Raw genomic sequence first — 12,784 nt, 5'->3', positions numbered from 1 at the left:
TTTTGCTTGGCCTCACATGTCACCGTCTTCTCTGCGATACAATATGCATTTGCTTCTTAGTCAAACTGGATGCTGCACTTTTGACCTTTCCCCCCTTCTTGTCACCTTTGGGATTTGGATGTTTCTTTTTTCCTGTCTCTTTGAGCTTTATGTGGCCCTTAAGATGAGATCTCTCTTACGGATGAAAACACGAATGGATGAGGAGAGAGTGGAAAGATGGGAGAGAAAATTGACAGAAGAAAGTAGGGAGAAACTTTTCTCATACATTTAAATGAATGGAAAAAGGGTTAAGATTTTTTTTTAGTTGTTGAAATTTGATCTTAAAACAATAATTCCTCAAATGTAACGGAGTTTAAATCTAGTAATGTGGATTTATAAGATGGCTCTTAGTCGGAACTTATGTGGATAGCTAAAAAAACCAGAGAGAATAAGTCCTTTAAACATAATATTATCTCTGGTCTTAATTATAAGAGCTAGTTGACTAATTTGAGGAGATTAAGAAAATAAATTAAATTAGTTATTTGTAATAAATATGTGTTGTTTTTCCTAAAATATCCTTAATAATCAAGTGTATTGATTAGAACTACAATTATTAGAAGAATCACTTTGAAAAAAATGCATAAATATGAGAGACGAAGCGGATTGAGGTCTTATATTTAGGATTAAAATAAAAGTCAAATAAGATTTTATATTAAAGAGTGGAGATAATATAATGCAGAGAATAATTATATAGAGGGGGATAAATTCTCAAATACAGCACAGTGAATAGCTTTTCAAATGAACAGTTGGGAGAAAAAAGAGGCTATACAGCTGCTTTAATGTTTCTCTCTCTCTCTCTCTCTTGTTTTCACAAGATCTAAATGTCATTTGTTAAATTTATATCATTACTTTAATGTTGTTACAACACTTCAATGGATTTTAACACTGTTGAATATGTAACGACTAACGTTTCAAAAATAAACTAAATTTTAATGACTAAAATTATAAATTTAAATTTGAGAGGTCAAAACCAAAATAGGACATGTTCCAAGGGCCAAAATTATATTAACTGAAAAAAAATACAGAAAAAGGGGCCATTTTTATTATGATAAAATTACTCACACAGAAAAGATGCTGATTTCATGTTTTTGTCCTCTTTCTTCGGATAACTTTTAAAAAATGTATTTTCTCTTCAAAATCTCTATTTATAAATAGGCAAAATTTACAGAAAATATGTTAATCTTATATCTACCTTTTTCCTGCCGTTTTTTTTTTTTTTTGTGCTGTCCTTCACTCTCTCTTTTACTTTTTTCCCTCGTCCAAATCCAAACATTACCTTTTCCTGACAAAATCAATGTACTCACCCTGTGTAATTTCCTGGACCACACCACGCGTCGGAAAGAATCCAAAGTTTTATCTTTTATGGCGTTTTTGAGATGTCTAGAAATTGGGACACTTTGCAATATTATGAAAATGAATTTTAAAATATTTTGATTGCGTTTAGTACCTACAAGCATTAAGGAGAAGTGACTCCAGGTGGGACAGAATTGGCCAATTGGGGATTGCTTCTGGTGGTGAGAATAAATATACAGTAGCATTTGATTGTTTATATAATTGAGTTGGATAGTAGCTTTCATTTTTCGAGTACAAAGAGAATTAATTACTTTGGTTGAGACAAGTACAACCACAAATTTGATACTCTTTTCCTCATAAATTTAGTTTGCCACCAAACTAACCTAAATTTATAGTTTGCCTTTAACAAGGTTTCAGAGGCTATTTCCTTCTTTTTTGGTTAAGTTCATGGCATCTTGTTGCCATAATCTATGCATTCACCCAACCCTGCCTCCAAAGCATGCTAAAAGTATTTTACTCTTTCGGTCCTAAATGCAAACTTATTTTGTAAGGTAAATTACATTACATAATAGGTTTTGCATTCAGAACAGGAGGAGTATTTTTAAAAATCAATTTTTGCTTATAGCCACTGATGATTGGGACTACTTTGCGCTGATCTTGCTCCAAACCCGAATAAAGAAGACTGGATATTCTTACAACGACGCTACTAATGACAGGCACTTTTCCCAGAAAATTAGCCAAGTTTACTTTAATGAAACGGTACATGAATAGCTAATTAGTGTCATTATTCAATGCCAGGATCTTGCCGGATGTGAGCTTGATAGGAACCTTTCTTTTTGCCTAGAATCTTAATTAGTAATTTTGAATCATCAAGTTAATCCCCATATATATTCTTCTCTTCAGTATATATGGGAGTGTCGGTGGTAAAAATATCTATGCTCTTCTCTGTCCTTTATATATATAGCACAGTCTTGTAGGTAGGAGCCATCCTCTCCTTGGATTGAGAATCCCTATTTCTTGCTCTCTTCTCCTACACTGAACATCATAATGGCGTTATGGTTGATCTCCATGAACAGAACAAGTTTCTTTCATTCTGAAATTAAAGTTATTATTAGCTTTAGGTTTGTGTCCAGACTTCTAAATTTCATACCTCTTTTTTTTTTGGTAGGACTTTTCTTTTAGCAACATTTTCCTTTGGAGTTCATCATCACAATATGTCGCTTTTGTTACTTGAGTTCCTTTAATTTAATTTCTGTTGGCATGCGACAAAACAAGTTTTGCGTTAGTAGAGATACGTGCGATTATAAATCGTTGTCCCCAATATAATGACAACAACATTATACATTAATCATTGTTGGCTCAGATAGCAACATTATTGGCATGGCTACATAGTTGTCTTGAGAATAGTATTGTTGGCCAAATTAGTGCACTAGACACTTGGTAATGCCATACATTATTATTGTCCCATATAAGGTAACTAGAGCTTGTGCTCCATCGGGCTGTGCCTTTGCACAAAGTCCCACACTAGCAGTCGTACTGTTCATGGCTTTCTGATCAGTGCGACTGGCTTTAATTCTCAGTAATATTATATATATATATATATATATTTGTTTTCAGTAATAGCTAGTTAGGGATATATATATATATATATATATAAAATTATGATCTTCTTCTTCCGGCAGTCTCCCTCTTGGAATTGAAGTAAGCAGCAGCAACAGGAAGGCCGAGGCCATTCTCAAGTGAGAAAGCCCTTGTGTTAAAATGGTCCCTTGAAGCTGGAGGCCTCACTGTCTGTCTCCCTCTCTGCTTGAACAACACAAACACATATCTGTGAATTCCCACCACAGGCCTTGGGCTCTCATACTCCACAACCTCTCTCCCTGCATATACACATATAATCAGTATCTGAGATTCCTCACTGCATACACCACACGTACAGGCATCTTTGCCACATCACTATACATGAAAAATAAATTCAGAGTTTACACGGCAAACAGTCTTGTAGTCTAGTGGCATGTAAGCTCCCTGTACAAATGGGAGGTCCCATGTTTGGCCCCACTTACCACTTGAGGCCCTTAGTATCAGCTCTTTTAATTTAAAAAAAGAAAAAAAAATTCACTCACGGACGAGGTAATTAAGGGAAACTAACCAAAGGTTATATCAGTGGTACCAGGAATATCCGTGATCATCCTGCAAAATTCGATGCCAACAAACTTGTTCAGATCGACTGGGAAATATATGATCATTGTACACTACAAACTTCAATAAAAACATCAAACAAAAGCTCACATATATAACACAAACCAGTGAAGATGTTCCCTTAAGTATGGATCGCTAGGACTTGGAGCATCTGGATCAGTCATAATCTTTGATTCCCAGCAAGCCAAGTGTTAGCAGAAGTAACAGAAGAAAACATATACAAAAGGATAATTATTAATTAAACTCACAAAAATAACTTACTAGGGTATAAAAAGTCCTCATATCTTCGCCGCCAATGTCAACCCTTGGTCTGGAAATAACAGAATAAGGAAACAGCTCCTGGCCAGGAACGAAGAGGCCTGCTGGAATTGTACATCACATTCATCGTCACACTTGGACTGAAATTGTCTATTACCTCTCCTATCACTCTTTCCACGATCAGTGGGTCCATGGCCCTAGACATGGATCAGATCCTCCCTATATATCTATCTGTGTGTGGTCTTTAAACTTGTGAGTGCAATAAGAGTTAGATTTGCAAGGTATTTATAGCAGCAGGATTGGTTCTTGCAGAGAGAACAAGCTAGGTTATATTAGAGAAAGAAAAGAACTGTCAATTCAGGATTGAGATATATTCAACCGAATTATGGCATACAGGATTGGTGATTGTGCTTTGTCCGTTCTAAGAGATCCCAAGAAAAAGCCAATCTAAGGTAAGCTTCAAAGGGCATGGTTGGATTTCGCGTACTTGTGTGATTATCGATGGAATCTGATATTATGATAGTGCCTCACTGGCTTCAACAAGAATGAAGAATACCTTTTCTTCTTTTCCCCCGCACTATAGTATATGATTGGAGAATGGGAATTCGACTTTTCTATAAGAGGTTAATGTTCTTTCTTATTCGTTCTATCAATGGAAAAAAAGCCCAGGATCTTGTTTAGTTGCTGTACTGTACGTGGGATTCAGTGGAGAAACTAAAGACACCTATACATAGTACGCCTTTTGTTTGTGTTGAAATAGCTTCTTCAAGTAGTGGTCTTCTTGGTGTATCGAGAAAAGAAAAAAATAAATCTTTATTTAGAATTTGATGCCGTTTTAAATTCATATTAATCAACAACATAGATACCCCAGGTTATTGTCATGACAAAAGAGGGGAGGAAAACTGGAAAAGGCTCTTTAATTTGCATATATACACCACAGGGTGGAATAGGATTACTTCGATATCCTATCTCTATTTTCGGAAATTGGAATGCGTGGACTTCCTTCCTATAAAAAATAAAGCTTTAATTTCCTGCAGCTTCCACTCAGTAGCTTTAATAGCAAATTTTTACACAAGCCTTTCTTGGTTTTTATTGTTAACACATGCTCCTTCCATCCCTTTTACAACAAACATTCCAAATCACGTGGATAAAATAATATTAGTTAAAATTGATTGAATACAATAAATATATAAAAATTGTAAGTTTTTCTTTAGAAGTACTCTTATATTTACGTGGGAGAATGAATGAATGAACGATGATTCAGAAAATGAGATATAATAATATATTAAGTATTAAAACAAGTAATTAATGTGAAAAAAATGAGAAACTAGCAGAGAAAATTTGAGACATCATACAAGTGTTTTTTTTAAAAAAATAAATAGAGACACAGTAGATATGGTATTTTTTTCATAAAAGAGGGAACATTATTTCACTACGCTATAAATCCATATAAACAAAAGATACGAAGTTACGTGTGATTGAAAAATTAGTTAATAAATATAAGAAAATTGACCTAAATATTGTCCTTAGAATAACTGAATCTTTGTATTTTATTGACTTAAAGAATTATTGTAGCTTATTTAGTAAAACAATTATAGAGAAATGGTTGTCGTAAGTGAAAAAAAATTATAGGAATTGGATTGTTTGAATCAAGAAACTGTAAGAACTAAGTTAAAAAAAATTATAGAACTGTGTTGTTTTGAGTTAAAATTTAGGCCCAAAAGTTATATTCCTCTCTTTATTTGCAAATATAATATTTCACTTACCTCTTTCTATAAAATAAATTTATCTATTTATACAACTCTCGAAAATTAGTTGATATTTCACTTTCCGTCTTTTAATTAATTAAAAATACTCATTTTAGGGATATTTTAAAATTAAAGCTATGTAAAATATTTTATAAATAAGAACAAGCAAAAGTGGACATTTTATCCTTTAATTTTATTTAAATTCTTGATGTGGTTCCTTAGTTTTATAAAATATCTGTTTAGTCCTCTAACTTTAACATCACTAGTCTTAAATAATTTATTTGTGTACGTTATATTATTTTAAAAAGTTAAATTTATTATGTTAGAATTTGTGAATATTTTGTCAATCATTACAATTTCAATTTCAATATTTTTGGTTATTAAAACTAAGGGTATCATGATTGGACGATTAAAAAAATTCTTTATAAAATTAAGAGATTACAATAATTCCTTTTTTTTCAAAGTTAAAGCACGGAATATTTCCAATTGCCAATAGAAAAACGACAACCTAGTAGAGATGATAGAACTGCAATTTAAAGTAGAAGATACGAAACAAATGAACAGCAAATTACACAAATCCTTTTTTGTTAAAAATAACTTTTTGAAGATAAGATATTTTTTTTGAATTTTCAATGAAATGAAAAGTTTGTATAACTTAATCTTTGTTTTTAGGAAAAGCGCAGCTTAAGTAGATTTTGTAACTAGAATGAAAGCTTGTGTAATATAATTAAAAAAACTCAAAAAATATTTGAATTTTTTTTCCAAATTAAGAGAAAGTATTGAAAAGTAATAAAAAATAAAGTATAAATAGATTTAAAACATTAAAAAGAAAAAGGGCCAAGTAATATAGGATAATTTTAAATAATAGGTAACAATATGTGCATACATACAAGAGTGAGAGGTGGCTGATTGAGGTTAAAAGAAATGGACACAGGGCAATACCAGCACGGAACCAGGGAAAGAGAATTCAGTATTCTTGGCACGTGGAGGTATATGGAATAATGAAAGATTAGAAATTTTAAATATTGCATATATTTAGTATTCCAATTTTAATTTGATTGCTATATTTTATCATTAATTTTTACTCACATTTAATTTTGAAATTCTAAAAAGTTCTCTCATTAATTTTTAGGATTATGTCAATGTTTGTAACTAACGGTTTAACACATTTGCTTTGTACACCTCGTAAGCGGAAAAAATGCCATATGTCGAGTTTTTCTAATTGTCTTTTTTAATGTTTTTACATTTAAAAATTTAGGTAGGGGCGGGCTAAAGTTGATGGTCGACCCGGTGCTCAGTCTATTGGAACTTTGACCGAAAGTCTATTGGAACTTTGAAGCATGGTGGTTCAGCATTTGAATAATAGGCTTGGACTAATCAAATCGGATCAGACAGATTCAGGTTGAACCCGGTTCTATGAGCTTGTTTAGTTTTTCTCCCGCCATGCGCAGCATGAAAATGTGCCAGAAGAGGAAGAAAGGAAGAAGGGAAAGAAATCTACAAGTTAAGTTAATTTAGTTATTTATAATAAATAAATATTGTATTTTTTAAAATATCTTTACTAATCAAATATATTGACTAGAACTACCATTATTATAAGAGCTACTTTGAGAAAAAATGTATAAATATGAGAGATAAAATAGATTGGGATCATATATTTATGACCAAAATAAAAGTCAAACAAGATCTTATAATTAGGATCAAAGGTAGTACTACCTTCATTTTTTAATATAAGAGCTTATTTGACTTTTATTTTAGTTCTAAATATAATACCTTAATTCACTTTATTTCTCATATTTATCCATTTTTTCCCCAAGATATTCCTTATAATAATGTTAATTCTAACTAATACACTTGATTAATAAGGATATTTTAGAAAAGACAATATATATGTATTACAAATTACTCCTCTACACGTCTCTTAATAGTTGGAAAGAAAGAACTCTTTTATATGCATAATCAAATGAATTCCAAAATAATATCTCGGAGTCTTAATCATTAATTTCTAACAATACAAATATTTCAACTCTTTTTCAAAATAGCATCCCACAAGATAGTTCATACAAAATATAATATATGTATACAAAAATTGGCTATAAAATTACTAGCCAACCTTATACTAGAACATTTGACAGATAAAAATTTAGTTATCTGGACTCCTAGCTAATAGTTAAGTATAAACGAGGCCTGTACTCGAAAATGCCATAGTAGCATTTATATCTAATAACTTATAACTCAGAGATCGAATTGACAATTCAACTGTTGAAATTAACGAGTATGAAGTCCAAGACCAACTCACCAAATTGTAGCCTGATCCAACGGTTCACAAACTTGTAAACAACACTTTATTAAGATTGTCTCAGTTTTGTGTTAAAATTATTTAATTCATCTTTAACTCTCTCCTGCTATCACCTATATATAGATTCCTAGAGCTTCCTCTTCCCATCATTTAGTTGATGTGGGACTTCTCAATATTGTTATTTTATATATCTTCCCATCATTTAGTCAATGTGAGACTTCTTAACATTGCTATTTTATTCATTTTCTCATATATATACACACACACACACATAAGAGCATAATTATTTTAATTGTTTATATATATATTCAACCTTTTTTTTTATTAGATCATAAAAATATCTATGTAAACCTGAGGGATAACAAAATCAGAATGCTTCAGTTAGCGACCAACCAGTGTAGATATAATAGAGTGTTTTTCTGGTAGTGCTAAAACAATTTATGAAAATAAACATTAAATGACTCTGGGGTTAAAAGGAAAAGCATTAAATAATATTACATGTCATAACTTGATATTATGGGCTAAAAAATTGATCTAGAAGACACTTTATGTTTAGGACTAGGAAAATATGTGTGTAATTGACTAATGAATAATATACACTAATTAATTTTTCATAAAAATACTAAAGGTTTGTTTTGATCACTTGCTTCTTTTAATACTAACGGTAGAAGCTTTTTTTTCTTTTTATAAGTTTGATTAGGTGTTATCTATAAGATTGTAATCTCTTTTTTCCGTCTTATTCATATATTTTTCCTATACTACCCCTGCTGATTGATATATGAAAGTATCAATCATTAAATGTGAATAGTGGAAGATATTTTAGAAAAAGTATCACAAATATCATATATTATATGCAAATAACATGCTTAATGCTTTTTTTTTTTTGTTTGCCAGAGACCAAACGTAAGCTTTTTCTTTTCTCTCTTAACATGTCTGAATTATAAAAATCGGATATGGTTACACTATGGGGTTTGGGGCTGTGTCTGTGTCATGTGTGTAGTTTAATAATATATATTTAATTTTTCATTAAAAAAACTAGAGCTCGAATTCATTTAATTTTCAAATCACCTATCAATTCTCAAATTATTGAAAAGCTTGAATTAAAACCCAGGGAGATCAATCATAAGAGTTATGGTAATTAGTTAGCCCCTAACCAGTTTTGAAAATTTAGATTGGCAAACGAGCAAAAATTAAAATCCCAAAACAAAATAAGAATTAGAAGGGAAGGCAGTAGATATTCTTGGCTGACGGTGGTCCTCCTTCAATCTCTATCCCCTAAGGTTATAATTTTCAAAGGCGTCCATATATATGTAATGCTTAATTGTGAAGTTTTGAGTCATTTTTGGGTTAAAATTCTAAGGGGCGCGTGCCTCAGCTCAACTCAGCAAATGTTACGTAGATGAAACGATTCTGTGTGTGTATGGTTCAACAATTCCAGCGCAGCTCTCTCATGATATCACATCTCTATCCGAATTCCCCAGAACTTTCAGGTCTCTTTATGCCCGCCATTAACACCATTAATGTTGCTCCACTTTTCCATCAAATATCTACAATTCCATGCCTCCGTGGACGTTTTCTTTAATTTGGAGAATTATGCTAAAAGATAAGCAATGTCAAGTTAGGTTTTTTCGCTGCTTCCTTATCATTAATAAAATCCTATTCTTTTCTACCTAGGAGGCAAAAGCCTAAGAAATAAGAAGAGAATATGTAAAAATGAATCTTTTGGTGATTGTATTTTTTTCACTTAGTTCTCGGAGGATGGATTTTTTTTTTAATTTTATTTGTTTTGGTTGGCTAAGTTGATTTTCTAAAGAGGAATGGCTCGGCTAAGTGGGCATAGCCGAGCCCAAAAACAAAAAGATTAGATATAAACGAGTTGAAAAGAGAGGAAAAGAGAATACTTTTTTAATATCCCCGCTCCACTCAATTCAATATCTGCGGTGAAATACAAATTCATCCTATTTCAAGCATCTTTTTCTTGAATCAACCAAAAAAAAATCTTAATAAATACATTTACAATAATGAAGCAAATAAGGATAGAAAAAGTTCCCGGTATAACTCAGTTCCAACAATTTTTTTTTATTCAGCTATAGTTCAATTTTGTATGTTTGATTTAATGTAACTCAGTCTTGTAGTTTTAACTATTTAAAACTTTACTCCCTAAATTTTATGAAATATATAATTTTATTTTTTTAATATAGAGACTAGAGTTTTAAATGATTAAAACTATAAAGGTTGAGTTACATTGAATCAAAGTTAAAAGACTGAGTCATCAGCTAAAAACGAAAATGAAACATCACCTAAAAAACAGTTAGAAGATTAGGTTATAATCTAGTCAAAACTGTAGAACTGAATTATACCAAGTTAAAGTTTAAAAATTTAGTTACTAAGTCAAAAATACAAAGACTAAAAGATTTATTTTTCCAAAAAATAAATCAAAAGCAAATCAACCAGAATTAAGTAGGTCATAATTAAGATCATAACTCATAATAATTCTACCCTCTAGTGGTATATAAACTCGGAATGTCTCTTGATTGCTGCACCATACTATCTGAATAGCGTTCTATATGTGTGATTACATGCATGGTATGTGGTTTTTTTTTTTTTTTGTTTTACCCCCACAAAGAGATTGCATGGTGTGCGTTTCTAAGAATTAAGTTAGTGCTTTTTGGACATTTGAAGGAAGAAAAATCTTAATGATCTGTATAAAATATTAATAACTAAACAAAATCTCAAAATAAAAATATTAAAATTTATTGTTTATATTTTTAAATATTTTTAAAATTAAAAATCTTATTTATTTGAATTCTTAACTATTATTAAAATGAGAGTAGGAACCTAAGATGGGTTTCTTCTTGCTTCTATATTTTAAATATAAAAACTAAATTGATTTTGGAGAAATTTTGATGTAACATATTATGTTCTGCCACGGGGTAGATAGAGTCATATCTTCTGTGATAATCATAATTAATCTTCAATCTTCTCGCTAGAAAATTCAACCCCATCTTCATTCCGCACCCTTCATGGTCATCAAGTTTTGTTTAATTCGAAAAATATTTCTACTCTCTTATGATGAGATATAACATTGCAATATCTCTTGTATTTAATAAGAGTTACTTAACTAATTTAAATAAATTAAAAAAATTAATTAAATTAGTTGTTAATAGCAAATATTAGTTAATCATTTTAATCATAACTACTATTGAATGAAATCCTTTAATATGTGTAATTAATAAAAAAAACTTTAGAAAATGAATTATAAATTTAGGAGACAGAGTGAATTGAGATCTTATGATCAAATCTAATCTCTAACTCAATATAAAGGATTAGAGGGAGTGTTATAATTACTATAAAAAAAATAGGTTGAAGCCAACCATTCAAATCTACTATAAGCGTTTTAATTTAAAGCATTGTGAGATTCGATTTTTGTTGAGTTTTCGTTGAAGCTGACTATCTCGTCCACGCCATGCTCAAGAAGTCAAGGTTAAGATTGTTAAAAAAAGTTTAAAAGATTATAAATAGCACATGTACTCATATATTTTTGGCAAAACATTATCCAGTATCCTAATTTTATTTATGTCACATCCATCACTTTGATGTTGTTTTCCTGGTTCATCTAGCACTTCTTAGTTTTATTTTTTAGTTATATTTAACACCCTAATATTATCTATAACTTAAGGTGCTAAATGCACTGTATAAGATTGGAACGCTAAAAGCTCCAGAAAAATAACTTCACAATACTAAATAAAATTTAAATGCTAAATCCAACGGGAAATAAAGCTTTATTAGGCGCAACAAAAAAGAAAGAAAATATGGTAGATTAGATGCTAAATGCTCACCTGGATTAAAAACTTTATTACTCAAGAATCACTAGCAAAAACATGTACAAGCTCCTCATCAAAACAATCCTCATGTGATAATAAGATTTAAACTCACGAAAAATATACTAACTCCTGTTTTTAATATAAAAGCTAGTTTGACTTTTATTTTACTTTCAAATATAAGACATCAGTCCACTTTGTATTTCATATTTAGCTATTTTTTTAAAAGTAGTTCTAATAATAATAATAGTTCTACTTCTAACTAATACATTTGATTAGTAAGGATATTTCAGGAAATATAATACATATTTATTACAAATAATTAATTTAACTAATTTTCTTAATCTACTTAAATTAGTCAATTAATTCTTATATTAAGAACAGAAAATAGTATAATCCAATGCCTTATGGAAATATCGACTGATCTATATATTTATTGCATAATAAGCTTGTGCATTGAGTGCTCATGATTTTGTTGTTATAATTTTGTTACACACACCCACATCGAGTTCTGAACATGATTTGAACGGTTTAAACTTGTTAGTTTATTTTTATATTTTTAATTTGAAATATTAATGTTTTTGATAGGTTAAGAGTACAATATTAGTATTATTTTGAATCGCCACCATGACATATGTCCTTGATATTTTTTTTTCCCTTATTTTAAATGCGAGGTGCGTGTGCGATCCCCCCACCATTATTATTCCTCAGTACTTGCTTCTGGAATCATTCAACTTGTGCGAATTAAAATAAAGAAACGGTTTGTCATGATTGACCCACGTAATGGTGCGTGATTAAGTTTTCCACTTTCAATATTCGGTCACTGAGGGCCGATATGAAGTCCAAATATCTATCTTTTTCTAAAGTATAAAGTGCATATATTTTAGCCGGTAAAAAGATACTCCAGACTCCAGACTCCAGAGTAAACAGTACAAGTCACTTTAAAAGAATGTTTTACTCTAAAATATGAACTAATATTTGTTTTTAATTTTATCCATGCAATCAATGCTTAATATAACTTATGATATTTTTTTTACAAGAATAAAATCAACGAGAATTTTGAAAAAAATCTCAATAACATATTTCTAAAATTTCAAGATCCTAAATCAAACTATAAAAATATATTT

The 12,784-nt window shown here is 30.5% G+C and overlaps 1 pseudogene; it reads right to left on the bottom strand.

Annotated features, from left to right (window-relative positions):
* Positions 1-2,693: 2,693 nt before the first annotated feature.
* On the bottom strand, positions 2,694-4,026 carry LOC114761104 (CEN-like protein 1; annotated as a pseudogene).
* Positions 4,027-12,784: the final 8,758 nt, after the last annotated feature.

The sequence above is a fragment of the Neltuma alba genome, unplaced genomic scaffold (assembly GCF_004799145.2).
Source record: "Neltuma alba isolate B1F8T4 unplaced genomic scaffold, ASM479914v2 tig00011081_pilon, whole genome shotgun sequence".
NCBI classification, from domain to species: domain Eukaryota; kingdom Viridiplantae; phylum Streptophyta; class Magnoliopsida; order Fabales; family Fabaceae; genus Neltuma; species Neltuma alba.
The sequence above is the reverse complement of the archived record's forward strand: the minus strand, read 5'-3'. Positions and strand labels throughout refer to the sequence as shown.